The sequence below is a fragment of the Pelodiscus sinensis genome, chromosome 1, assembly GCF_049634645.1.
Source record: "Pelodiscus sinensis isolate JC-2024 chromosome 1, ASM4963464v1, whole genome shotgun sequence".
Taxonomy (NCBI): domain Eukaryota; kingdom Metazoa; phylum Chordata; order Testudines; family Trionychidae; genus Pelodiscus; species Pelodiscus sinensis.
Window position 1 is genome coordinate 174,339,632 of NC_134711.1, and position 13,337 is coordinate 174,352,968.

Genomic DNA, 13,337 nt, shown 5'->3' on the forward strand with positions numbered 1-13,337 from the left:
TTTGTTCTACTGTTCCAGTTTTCTGTGGCAGTTTGATTTTTGAGCACAGTTGGAAAGAATCAGTGATGGAAAATGTTTCTTCCCAGAAACTATGGGAAACTCATTGATGTACAGTATGTTTTTACTGTGAGAATTCCATGACTTTAAAAAGAAACTGAGCTATAATGGGGGAAATAATTGTTCTGACCCACTAAATGTGAAACTCCAATTTATAGACCTACTTTTACAGGTCTCATTTTTATAAGGAAACCATGAGTCTAAATAATTGTTAACAGTGTGGCTCAGATCATTTATTTTCTTTGCTTTATTTATTTATTTGTTTTACAGATCCCCATTACATACACACAAACACATTTTCTAAAGAATTACAGCCTTAGAGAATTAGAAATGATAGTTTCAATGCATTGTAGCTTACTGTGGAGAGAACTTTTCTGGAACCTTCCATCAAATATGACTTATTTGAAGCTAAGATTGCTGTGTCTTTATATGCACTGAGGGTAATCAATATATCTTCCCTACTTTCAAGGATGTCCCAGTGACAGTTGATTTGATATTAAGTCAATTGCAATGTCCAATTGTTGCTTTTTATCTTATTATTTCAAGGATAGTCTCATTAGTTGTAACATCACTCTAATATCTATATTTGTAGGTGACAATGGCTTTCCATTATCGTCACAACTTATGACACCATTTTCCTTTCTTCAAATTTCAGCAGAGGAGAATTGCAGTAATTCACTTAAGTCTGTTATGAAATGGACTTTTGGATAATGAAAAAAAGAATTTGAGATGAAGAATAAGTCATACAGACCTACTTAGAAAGCATAAAAGTCACCTTCAATATACTATTTACAGTGTGTAAAAAGAAAACTTGAATTGGGAAGAAGCGACACTATCAGGAAATTGGCTGCCATTGTTTATTGGACAATTCTACTTTTTGCCATTGGCACTTTTGTGTTTTGTATTTTCTCTATCCAAATGGTATTACCTTATAAAAGCCTCATGGAAAGATTCCATCTATTGACCATGAACACTTCCTTCACAGTAAAATGAGGACGTATATTTCTAGAGAAATATAGACTTGTGATCAACAAACCAGTCAAGACTTTCAAAAATCGATGGTTAAAGAAAAAAATACTATTTCAATATTAAAATTTTGGACAATATTTTGTAATAACTAATTCAATTTGGAAAATGGAAGTGTATCTGCTAAAAATGTAAACATTGAAATTACCATAATTAGAAATGTATTTGTGTTGAAAAATGGTATTTATGGCTTAAAAAGAAACCGCAACAACTTTGCTTGTTTTGTATAGTCTCCAAATACAAAGTGGTCTTAATGAAAAGAAAGTTTTACATGTTACCTAATTAAACATATTGTCTAGCATATGCTAGTCCATACATAACCTAGAGTCTAATATAACTGTTAATTGCTGTTTTTACTGAATTTGTTTTATTTCAGCACCTCCAATCTCTTGGGATGTACCTATGGAGAAAAATTAATTGGTGCTCAGCACCCAGGCTATAACTGGACTCCAAAGGTAAGTCAGAAAAAGATATGCAAATTGAAAACCACAATTAGCCTATTTTTTATCCTTTTCTGTTGTAAGAGGCTTTTCTGAAATTTGGCGCATCTACACAGTGCCAAATTTCATAAAAACCTGCTTTTTCAACATATTCCTTCTTCCTCATAGAATGAGGTTTATAGGGATGGTGAAAGAACAAGTCCACTTTTTCAATTTTTTTTCCAAAAAAAGATGCATTCCTTGGACGCGGTATTGCTTTTCCAGGATATCTCTGGTATCCTGGAAAAGCGCTGCAGTCTAGACATAGTCCCACTGACAGCCAAGTTCTCCCTTTTCTCCCCTATACCTCTCACTTGCTGGCAGCCCCACTGATCAACTCTTCCCCTCCCTCCCTGCATCTTCTGCCTGTGGTGAACATCTGTTTTGTGGTGCACCAAGGGCTTCAGGAGGGAGGAAGAGGAGATGGGATGGGACATACTCATGGGAGGGGGTAGAAAGAGGTGGAGAAGAGTTGGAGCATGTGTGGGGGCAGGAAGAGGCATAGTGGGGATGGGGCAAAGACACAGTAGGGGCAGGAAGTTGGGGAAACGTGTGGACTGGAGGCAGGGTCTTGAGGCAGAATGGAGGGCTGAGAACTCTTCAGCTAGAGAGGAAGACAGCACCTATCCCTAACTATACTTGTGACTATTATTGGAATTGTTGCTAAGTGGCATACTGAAAACCACACAGAAATCCAGAGAAATTCAAGAATAACATACACAATGATTTCTAGGGTCTTACAGTAACCACTATGTAATACTGCTTCCTTATGACTCTCTGATAATGAATAATTCATTTGGTGAAGTCCCAGAAACTGGATTGGAGTAATAGAATTCACAAATGATATTATAATGAAAATCTCTACAGGCACTTTGAGCAGCTCCTTTAGCAATTATTGAAGACCATTTTCCTGGCAATAAGTCAGAGATTAGTTTAATTTAAAGGTAAACTACTTTTTGAGATATGTCCACAGTACATGACATGTTGCATATAGAAAAGGGAAGTAAAATAAGCTACAGTGCATACAGTTACAATAACAGGAACCTTTAACTAGTGCATATAGTACAATTATAGAAAGTAAAAAACGTATCTTAGTGTCATGCTCCATTCTTTTCATCTATAACAAATCACTTAGTTCTGCCTCCCTCTGGGCCTGTAAAGTTTATTTGCCTCATTTTTCAGGCAATAAAACATTGTTTTACAGTTAGCTGGGTATTCCACTTTTATAAAGGCAGTTATTTATTCTATATTTAACATGTTGGTATTCACTGAATGTTATTCCATTCCCGCTGGAAATTTAGATTGGTTTACTACAGCTGAGGAAACTAGATAGGCTTCATTATTTTGCTTATTTATTTGTAACTAACTTGACGTGTAGAGCCATTTCTTTTATGTTCAAATCTTCTTTTAGTAGATTCATATATTAAAGATATATAACCAGCATTTGTCTAGATAAATGAAGCAAGGTTTTCAATGTTTTACTTAATGCCATGTATATAAGAATGCAAATTATCATGTTAATGAAATAAAATAATCAATAATTTTCTACATAGAAAATTTAACCTTGAGTAATGATTTTTTTGGCAAAATCTAATTCTTAATCACAGCAGTCATTGCAATAACAATAGGAAAAATAAGCAGTACAAATATGTAATGTGTTCAACTCCCAGCAGCATTTTGGCGGATAGAGAAGTACTGAGGTTGTTAATAGTGTCACAGATGCTGAAATGTAATAAAAAATATATTACATAATATATTGCCTGCATCTCAAACGAGAAAGCAGAAAAAATGGATACACTTAATACAACACTTGCTCTTCATCTTCCAGTGTTTACCCCATGACATTAACACACCTGTTTCTATTATTTAATTAAATTTTCACTTAATGAGCTTTAATTGTTGAACATACATAAACCTTCATACTCTTTGCAGTATTTATTGTCCTGCACATCTTCTTTCTTACCCTTTTGATGAGAGGCTGTAAAAATGAACTATACACGAAGTGCCTGATCTTGTTTAGCTTACCCATACAGTGGTCCCAGTGAAAGCAATGTGTTTATTGACAGAGGCAGGACTGCAAGATCAGATCCAAAGCATAATGTGTTTCACTGATTACCAAACTATTTTTAAAGAAGGACTTATATCTTCACCACTGAAGGATGTTGCAGTTTTCACATTTGGTGAACTTCAGTCCTATGCAGAGAGTCTGAAGAAGCATATCCACATTTCAAACTCCACTAATTATCTATTTATTTATTGAAAGTTCACTTATAGAGAAGTACCTAACAAGTGACCTACAGGTCCATAATTCTGGGTTATTTTGGACAATGCTGAGGAGTGACTACTAGAGCCAATAGGGGCCCTTAAAAGAAATATCCTATCCACAACCTTTTCTGGCAAAGATGGAAGAAGGGAGGATAGAATTCTAGAAGAAGCTAATTATTTTTAGTATAAAATAGAACATAGTCCTTAAGAAGACACTGTGCAACATAGTCAGTTGTAGCTACTGACATCTGATAGAATAAGATCAAGCTCAGCAGCTGGTATTTGCAAAGCTGTCCGAGTGCAATTAGCACCTAAATCCCATTAAAAGTAAATGGAAGTTAGGTGCATAACTCATTTAGGCACTTTGCAAAACTTACCCTAAATACTTTAACCTATAAGCACTGATAACCTTAAAAAACAACAACGTGCACCACAAAAAGGTGTTTTTTTTTCCATTTTAAAGATCATTGTAAAAGGTGACTGCTTTGGCATTCAGGTTTAAAAATTATGCCATTTACAAACACATAGTCAAAACCAAAGGGGAAGATTTTACAGGAAAACCATTAAAATGTTCCCAGAGGAATACGCTGCTTGTCTTGTCCCACTTGACAAAGGACATTCTGCAAACGGTCACTGACAGCTAAATCTGCTTCAGATAACTTTTGGCATATACTTTACATATGAGCCACATATTTGCCATGCCCCAACAACTCTGAATTTCCTAAATTAGAGGAAAAATATTTCACATTATATTTCAAAGAATCTAATTTATTTTACATTTCCTGTATTTTCTTAAAAATGATATCAGCTCTGCAACCTGGCATGAAGCTTTACTATTTCCAGTTAGCTCATGCTTTGATGGTTTGCTTGAAAGTACGAAGCTGATTTGTGTAAACCTTCAACTAACTTCAGAATAACTCCGAGCTACTGAAATTCTAAACGTCTATCGTAACTAGCAAGTATCATAAATATTAACTGTATTTTTCACTCTTTATAGTTGTGATTGAGGGATGGTGGTGGTGGTGGTTCCTGCCCAATACTGTAGCAAGTATTCAGTAGGACAGTAGTCCTGCTGAGTGTCAGTAGTTCAGTATGGCTGCCATCTCATCCACTGACAATAATTTGATATGGCAGTACTCTCACCTAATGGTAATAATTAAATATGAGAGCAAAATTGGTTTAGCTTCTCATGTCTCCATTCCTGGATCATTTCCTCCTCCTATCTGAACCCTATCCAGCTGCCACTGATCTCTAGTGAACATCGCCTGCAGGGCTTACAGCCCTTATGGCAGTTATTGGGTGCTCTGATTCCCCTGTTCACTAGTTTGCTGCAGGCTCAGCTCCAGTCCTCCCTTAGACCTCCTAGAGCTTGCCACCCTTGACGGATCTGGTTGCCTGACTTTTAACTCTATTAGCTCAAGCATGCTCAACAAGAATGTCAGGGAGAAGCTTCCTTAGCCCACAACTGTACCTCAACACCTTTCTGGACAGTGACGGGGAATCATAGTAGCAGACATAAGTGGTTTTTTTGTGATGGTACTGCCTGGTATACAGTATTGGCACCTCCAGTCAGAGCTTACCTAGAAACAACGGACCATACCGGCATGTCTACGGGCTGAGTTTCTTAAAGGGGCAATGCCAGCCCCACCCTGGCTTTTTTTTTAATCGAAAAGATGCATTTTAACTTGTTAGACTTCTGGTCTCTGTGAACTGTAGCTTTTGTTGTCCCTTTTGGCATTCATGATCTTAGTCTCAATATTTTCTCTTGATGTACTGCAGATAAAAATTGTTCCTGATTTTTTCCAGTTCATTTTATATATGAGATAATTTTAAGTTAAGTTACTGTTCCTATTACCTCCTCAATATTCTCTCTGCCCATGGTCATCCTGACATGGCCCCACTTGAATTTCTAAATGAGTTCTTTCTGTCAACACGACTTGAAAGTATTAATCCATATGACATTCAAATATCTTCTAGTTTTGATTATGTGTACAAGAGATGAAGAGCCCCTTTGAATACACACTTGTATCATATTGCAACATGCTGAATTCTCATGGAAAAATCCCACCCAGTAATTTAACAGCAAGATCACCTTCTTCTACAAAATATGTGTCTTGTTTCTTTTTCATTTGGTACAGACATAGGTCCTAGTCTGGCAATGAATTTTGCATAGATAGAGCTCTGGGCCAATATAAAATACTACTGGAGTCATGGTGCTCAATTACTCCCCAAGGAATTAGGCACAGAAAAAATCAAATTCATACAAATTTAACTATATTGAACAAATTTAATGAAACATAACAATATCTGAACCTTCTTCATGCAGGCTTTTTATATTTATAAAGCAGATATAGCATAGCTATCATTCTTTGAACAAAAAATTTGATCCAGCAGGCGTGATATTTAAAACTAAGTAACATTGTTAAATAAGGACTTGCTAAATAGGGATTAGTTTTTATAATTTTCAGCAAAATGACCTTTTTTGTGATGAAATTAGATACATCTTTCCAAAGCCCAAGTGAAAAACAAAAGAAAACCAATTAAACAAATCAATATTTTATTTGAATTCTTGTGGTATGTCACATACTGTGCATTGTAACAAATTTATTGTGCAAATATAGCGAGCTATTCTTACATACTGCTTTGCAAAATATTGGCTCAGTAAGAAAAATAAAATCAAGTATCAATAAAACTAAACCAGTGGATTTTTTTTTAGCAATGTCTTTTTAAATTTTAAGATTAAAATAAACAAACACTAGCCCTTTCAGTTTGTCTTCAAAAAGAGAATGCCTCTCACCAAAGAGAATAGATTAAATAGCTCCAGCACATCCCCACTTGGTGATGTTTGATTGTTATGCTTATTGAAAAGGAAACCAAATATTGAAATAACAGTATTGTTTGCAAAACACAATTTTCATGGTCTGGAATTTCCTTTTTAGGCAAAATCTACTTTATGTCATGCTTGTATTACTATTATCACGAATGGAGCTATGGGCTAGTCCTAGCAAAAGTGAGATATTTTAAAGAAAAAATTGTGTACATGAAGTTTCAGGGACAGTTGATTGGCAATTGTGTGGAACTGGTAGCCAGCATCTATGGGATGTAATCATTTCCAGGAGTGATTATGTTTTTCTTGTCTAGCAAACAGTTATAATGGAAGTAAAGTGCTACTGCAAGTTGCATGTCTATCAACAGATAGTTTTTCATTGTTGTTAGGATTGTACAAAGGGAAGTGCCACAGCTTTTTTTGTTTGTTTATTTGTTTGTTTGTTAATACTGACAATATATTTATTTGCAACTTTGTCTCTGGTTCACTGAATACTAGAACTGGAAGGGACTTTGAGAGATTATCAAGTCCAGCCCCCTTCCCCCATGGCAGGACCAAGCACCATCTAGATCATCCCTGACAGATGTCTATCTAACCTGTTCTTAAATATCACCAGAGAGGGAGATTCTACAACTTTAATAGGAATTTATTCCAGTGTTCTCCTGACAAGCCAAGGAGAACAATATTCCTCTCCTCTTTCCTTCGGCACCCTTTTAGATACCTGAAAACCGCTATCCTGTCCTCTCTGTCTTCTCCTTTCCAAACTAAACAAGCCCAATTCTTTCAGTTTTCCTTCATAGGTCATGTTCTCTAGACCTTTGATCATTCTTCTTGCTCTTCTATGGACCTTCTCCAATTTCTCCACATCTTTCTTGAAATGTGGTTCCCAGAACTGGATACAATACTCCAACTGAGGCCTAATCAGAACAGAAAAGAGCGGAAGAATGGTCACAACACTCCTGTTAATGCATCACAGAATCATAGTTGCTTTTTTTTTTTTTTTGGCAACAGTGTCATACTGTTGACTCATATTTAGCTTGTGGTCCATGATGACCCCCCCAGATTCCTTTTTGCAGCACTTCTTCCTAGACAGTCACTTCCCATTTTGTATGTGTGAAACAGATTGTTCCTTCCTAAGTGGAGTACTTTCTATTTGTCCTCATAAAACTTCATCCTATTTACTTCAGACCCTTTCTCCAGTTTGTCCGGATAATTTTGAATTATGACCCTATCCTCCAAAGTACTTGCAACCCCTCCTAGCTTGGTATCATCTGCAAACTTAATAAGCGTACTCTCTTTGGGTGTGTCTAGACTACAGGGTTTTGTTGACAAAAGTGGACTTTTGTCGACAAAACTATACCAGCATCTACACTACCACTGAGTTCTGTCGACAAAAAGGGTAGTCTGGACGTGGGGGTTTCTTTTGTCGACAGAACAAGACCTCCAAGCAAGCCCCCTGCTGGACAGTCCTTCTTTAGGAAAAACCTCTTCTTGGTCCTGTCTGTAGCCATGTTTTAAAGGCACAGATATCCTTGGCAGGCATTTTGACAGGAAGCTGACCACTGTGAGAGCCTCTCAGCCCAGAGCTCTCCCAGCGTCACCTGCACGTGGCCATGTGTACAGCTCCAGCGCCACGAGGCCCCCAAGAACCTTTGAGGGAGCCAGCCCTTGTGCCCACAGGCGACAAAAAGAGAGCCCCAGTCTGGTCAGGGACAGAAGTCCTGACCCTGCTTGAACTGTGGGGGGAGGAGGAAGCAGTCCAGGTCCTGCACACCCGGCGCAGGAACGCCAGCATCTATGGCCGCATGGCTCAGGAGCTGGCCGATAAAGGGCACCACCCAAGGACACTCCAACAGGTCCAGGACAAAGTGAAGGAACTTCGCCAGGGATACATGAAGGCCCGAGAGCAGAGCTTGGCTTCAGGTGCAGCCCCAGTGCACTGCACCTACTATCAAGAACTGGATCGCATCCTGGGAGGCCAGGAAACTTTGTCTGCACCAGTGCTCGTGCAGACAGGGTTGCACACACCAGTGCAGCAGAGCCGGCAGGAGGTCCCCAGGGAAGATGTGGAGGAGGAGGAGGAGGAGCAAATGTAGGACACCCTGACCCTGACTCTGCAGCCTGTCCCAGAGATGCAAGAAGCCTCGCAGGCACCCTCCGACGCTGGAGAAGGAACATCAGGTGAGTGCAGGCAGGGTCACAGACACAGCACAGGGGAGGGGGGAGCAGAGAGGATGCAGAGCAGTGTTCATATCTTGGTCCTCCCTCCTGGACAGCTTGCATCTCTCTGTGCATATACAAGCAGGCGGGCAGGGGGTGGGTATGTGGGTGGGGGGCATGGGAGACCCAAGGTGCAGCAGGCCCCTATCCTACTGTGGCTGCACACTGATCTGGCTTGGGCAGCCACAGTGGAGGGCAGGAGGATCTAGGGGGTGGAGGTGGACATTGTCCTAGCCACAACGGGTCCCCTGTGCAGCCGAGGCGGCTGGCAAGGCCAGACGTGGCTTACCAATAACAACATTCCCATCCCTTGTTGTATGGACTTGTGTGTGAATTGCTAACACTGATCGGTTCTCCCTCTTCTTCTCCACAGCTGGACCTGCTGTTGCTGTCTGCCGAGAAACTCCTGTGCCACCACCCACCCAGTCCCACAGCACCCGCAGGCATTGGAGGACCTACAACAACCTCCTGAGGAGGCATGTGGAGGCATTAGATAAAATTGAGGGGAGCATGGCCAAAATGCAAGAGACCATGGCTGAAAGAGCGAGGGAGGAGGCTCGGTGGCATACTCGCCTGCTGCAGGACTTCCTCCCAGAGTGGAGCACTGTGTGCCACCGTCCGGGAGTCCCTGGCTGTGCCAGGTCCTCTCCCCCTGGGGACTCCTCCTGCACATCCAGCTCCAGGCCCTTCTAACCCCCTGTCTTCCCTCTCAGCCCCCTCTGAGCCCCCTTCTTCTCCCTCAGCCCCTGCCACCCCTCCAGCCCTGCCCCTCTCCCCCCCCCCCGCTAGAGCAGAGTCATTGTCAGCCCCAACTCGAGCCCGAGGATGGCAGGGTCTTCAGGGGTGGCAAAGCCTTGCGGCCCAAGCGAGGCCGCCATTACCCTTAAGGTGTCTGCCCTCCCTCCTTCCCTCACTCCATGTTGGAAATCCCCACTCCTACCACAGTTATAAACACAAGTTAATAGTTAAAAAAAAAGTTTATTTTTCACAGTTGTTAAACCAAGAGGAACAAATTTTCGCCTTCCTCCTTGTGACACAGGAGCCCTCCACCACCTCCCCTCCATTGCCCCCCACCCACCCTTTTTTGGTTACAGTCCCCTTACGGACTGCCCTCCCCCCATCCCCAAGGGACTTACCTCCATCAACACAGCACCAACAGTTGATCTCCCCACACCAAACTGGTGTCCCACTGACCGGTAGCTACCAGGAGTGGCCAGCTTCCAGAGGGCAATAGCTACTCTCTTCTCCAGCGGGATGGCAGGGTGCAGGTGAGTGTCCTCTCGTTGCAGCGTGGGGGTAAGCCAGTTGCAAAGCTCCAGGAAGGTGGACTTCTGCATCATAAGCCTGATCATCCCACTGCTCCATTACGAGCCGGTCCCACCAGTCCGTACTTGTTTCCCTCCTCCGACATCGCCTGTCCGGGAAAAAGTTCGGAGGCAGGAACAGTGCTGCTGCATCCTGAAGGAGCGGCTCCAGTCTGGGCTCAGGTTCCGGACCAGGCATTAACAGCATGATAGTCTCATGCAGTTGCAGCAGCATTTGAAGCACCGTGGAGCGGGGCCAGCACCTGGCCAGGGGAAGCTCTCGCTCCATGGTAAAAAGGTTAGGAAAAACCTTCAAAAAAAAAAAAAAACCCACACTGCTGTGCTGTGCCAGGAAGCAGGGCACTCCAAACAGGCACTGCAGAACCTTTGCTATCCCTCTAGGCAGCAGCAGCAGCAGTGCAAGGGCTAGTCAGGGGGGTGGCCCTTTTAGCATGCGTCTCTGCAAAGTGCAGGCAGCAGCACCAGGAAGTACATGCTGCCCCTGTGACCTGGCAAAGCAGTTCCGGGTACTTTCTTCTGTCGACAGAGCGCCCTGCAGTCTGGACGCTCTCTGTTGATAAAGCAAATAGTTTTGTCTATGGCTTGATGTAGTCTAGACGCAGTTTGTCGACAGAAGTTTTGTCGACAGAATCTGTCGACAAAACTTCTGTCGACAAAACCCTGTAGTCTAGACATACCCTTTGTCATCATCTAAATCATTGATGAATATATTGAATAGAACCAGTGCCAAAACAGACCCCTGCAGAACCCACTTGCTATGCCCTTCTAGCATGACTATGAATAATTTAATAACTACTCTTTGAAAACAATTATCAAGCCAGTTCTGTACCCATCTAATAGTAGCCCCATCTAAGTTGGATTTACGTAGTTTTTAAATAAGAAGGTCATGCAAGATCGTATCAAATACCTTACTAAAGTCTAGGTATACCATGTCCACTACGGGTACGTCTAGACTACATGCCTCTGTCGCCAGAGGCATGTAGATTAGGCTACCCGACAGAGTAAAATGAAGCGGCGATTTAAATAATCGCCGCTTCATTTAAATTTACATGGCTGCCGCTTTGAGCCGACAAACAGCTGATCAGCTGTTTGTCGGCTCAGCGCGATAGTCTGGACGCTCCCCTGCCGACATCAAAGGGAGCTGTCGACAACCCAGGTATGCCTCATCCCAGGAGGCATACCTGGGTTGTCGACAGCTCCCTTTGATGTCGGCAGGGGAGCGTCCAGACTATCGCGCTGAGCCGACAAACAGCTGATCAGCTGTTTGTCGGCTCAAAGCGGCAGCCATGTAAATTTAAATGAAGCGGCGATTATTTAAATCGCCGCTTCATTTTACTCTGTCGGGTAGCCTAATCTACATGCCTTTGGCGACAGAGGCATGTAGTCTAGACGTACCCTACGTCTCCCTTATACATAAGACTTGTTATCCTATCAAAGAAAGCTATCGGATTCGTTTGATATGTTTTGTTCTTTACAAATCCATGCAGGTGGTTACCTATCACCTTATTTTCTTCCAGATGTTTGTGGATGAATTCCTTAATTACCTGCTCCATCATCTTTCCTGGCACAGAAGTTATACTGACTGATCTATAGTTTCCTGGGTTGTTCTTCTTTCCCTTTTTATAGATGGACACCATATTTGCCCTTTTCCAGTCTTCTGTAATCTCTCCCAACTTCCATGATTTTTCAGAGATGATAGCTAAAGTCTCAGATTCCTCCTCTATCAGTTCCTTGAGTATTCTAGGATGCATTTAAGCAGACCCTGGAGACTTTCAGACATCTAATTTTTCTAAGTAATGTTTAACTTGTTCTTTTGTTATTTTATCTTCTAAATCTACTCCATTTCCACTAGCTTTTATTCTGTTAGGCATCCTTTCATCAAACTTCTTGGTGAAGACAGAAACAAAGAAGTCATTAAGCACCTCTGCCATTTCCAAGTTTCTGTTATTGTTTCTCCTTCTTTACTGAGCAATGGGCCTACGCTGTCCTTGGTCTTCTTTTTGCTGCTAATGTATTTATAGAATGTCTTCTGTTACCCTAGCTATATTGTTTCTCTAGCTATAGTGAGCTTGTTTTGTGCCTTTGCTTTTCTGAACTTTCCCCTCCATTCCTGTGTTGTTTGCTTATATTCATCTTTTGTAATTTGACCTAGTTTCCACTTTTTATATGACTCCTTCTTTATTTTTGGATCATGCAAGATCTCCTGGTTAAGCCAAGGCGATCTTTTGCCATACTTTCTATCTTTCCTACACAGAGGAATAGTTTGCTTTGGGGCCCTTAATAATGTACCTTTGAAAAACTGCCAACTCTCTTCAGTTTTTTTTTCTCCTAGTCTTTCCATGGAACCTTACCTATCAGCTCTCTGAGTTTACTAAAATCTGCCTTCCTGAAATCCAGTGTCTCTGTCTTGCTGTTCTCCCTTCTTCCATTTCTTAGAATCATGATATCTATGATTGCATGATCACTTTCACTTTCACTCAAGTTATTAAAATATTTTCAGGCTTCACTTCTCCCTGAGACTTTGTGTTTATAATAACCTCAAGTTGAAATCTATTTTTCTTCACACTGGCTAAATGAAGTTGAAAGTGCAGTGAAAAATAGTGAGATTTTCTATTCTGCTTATTTTGCCTTTTATAATTTGTTTGTTAAAGCACCACCTTAAATTGGAACAAAACCAATAAAAATCGCTCACCTTGAAATCGAGATACATAACATGATGGCCTTGTTTGCACGATGAACTCTATGCATATGTACCCAGACTGAGAACATCCCTGGGAATTATCCAACTGTGTGGTCAAGTAATAACAGTTAAAACATATTGAACATGCATGGCTTGCATAATACTGCATGTAACAGGGTGCGCAACCCATGCCCCCTAGGTCGATCAATTTTCCCCATCCCGTGAGTTATAGCACCCCCTGTCTGGGGTAAGCATGGCTCAGTGGCCAAGTCTCTAATGCCCCCTGTCTGGGGTAAATATGGCCCAGCGGCTGAGTCTGTAACTCATACGAATCACTCCCCTCTCTGTGAGGAGGCAGGAGTAAGGTAGGGGGTCCCGGGTTCTCCCTCTCCACCAGGCCCCAGCCCAAGGCCCTATCAGTGGTAGGCAGTTGCCATCACTGGCTCAGCTGGGAATCT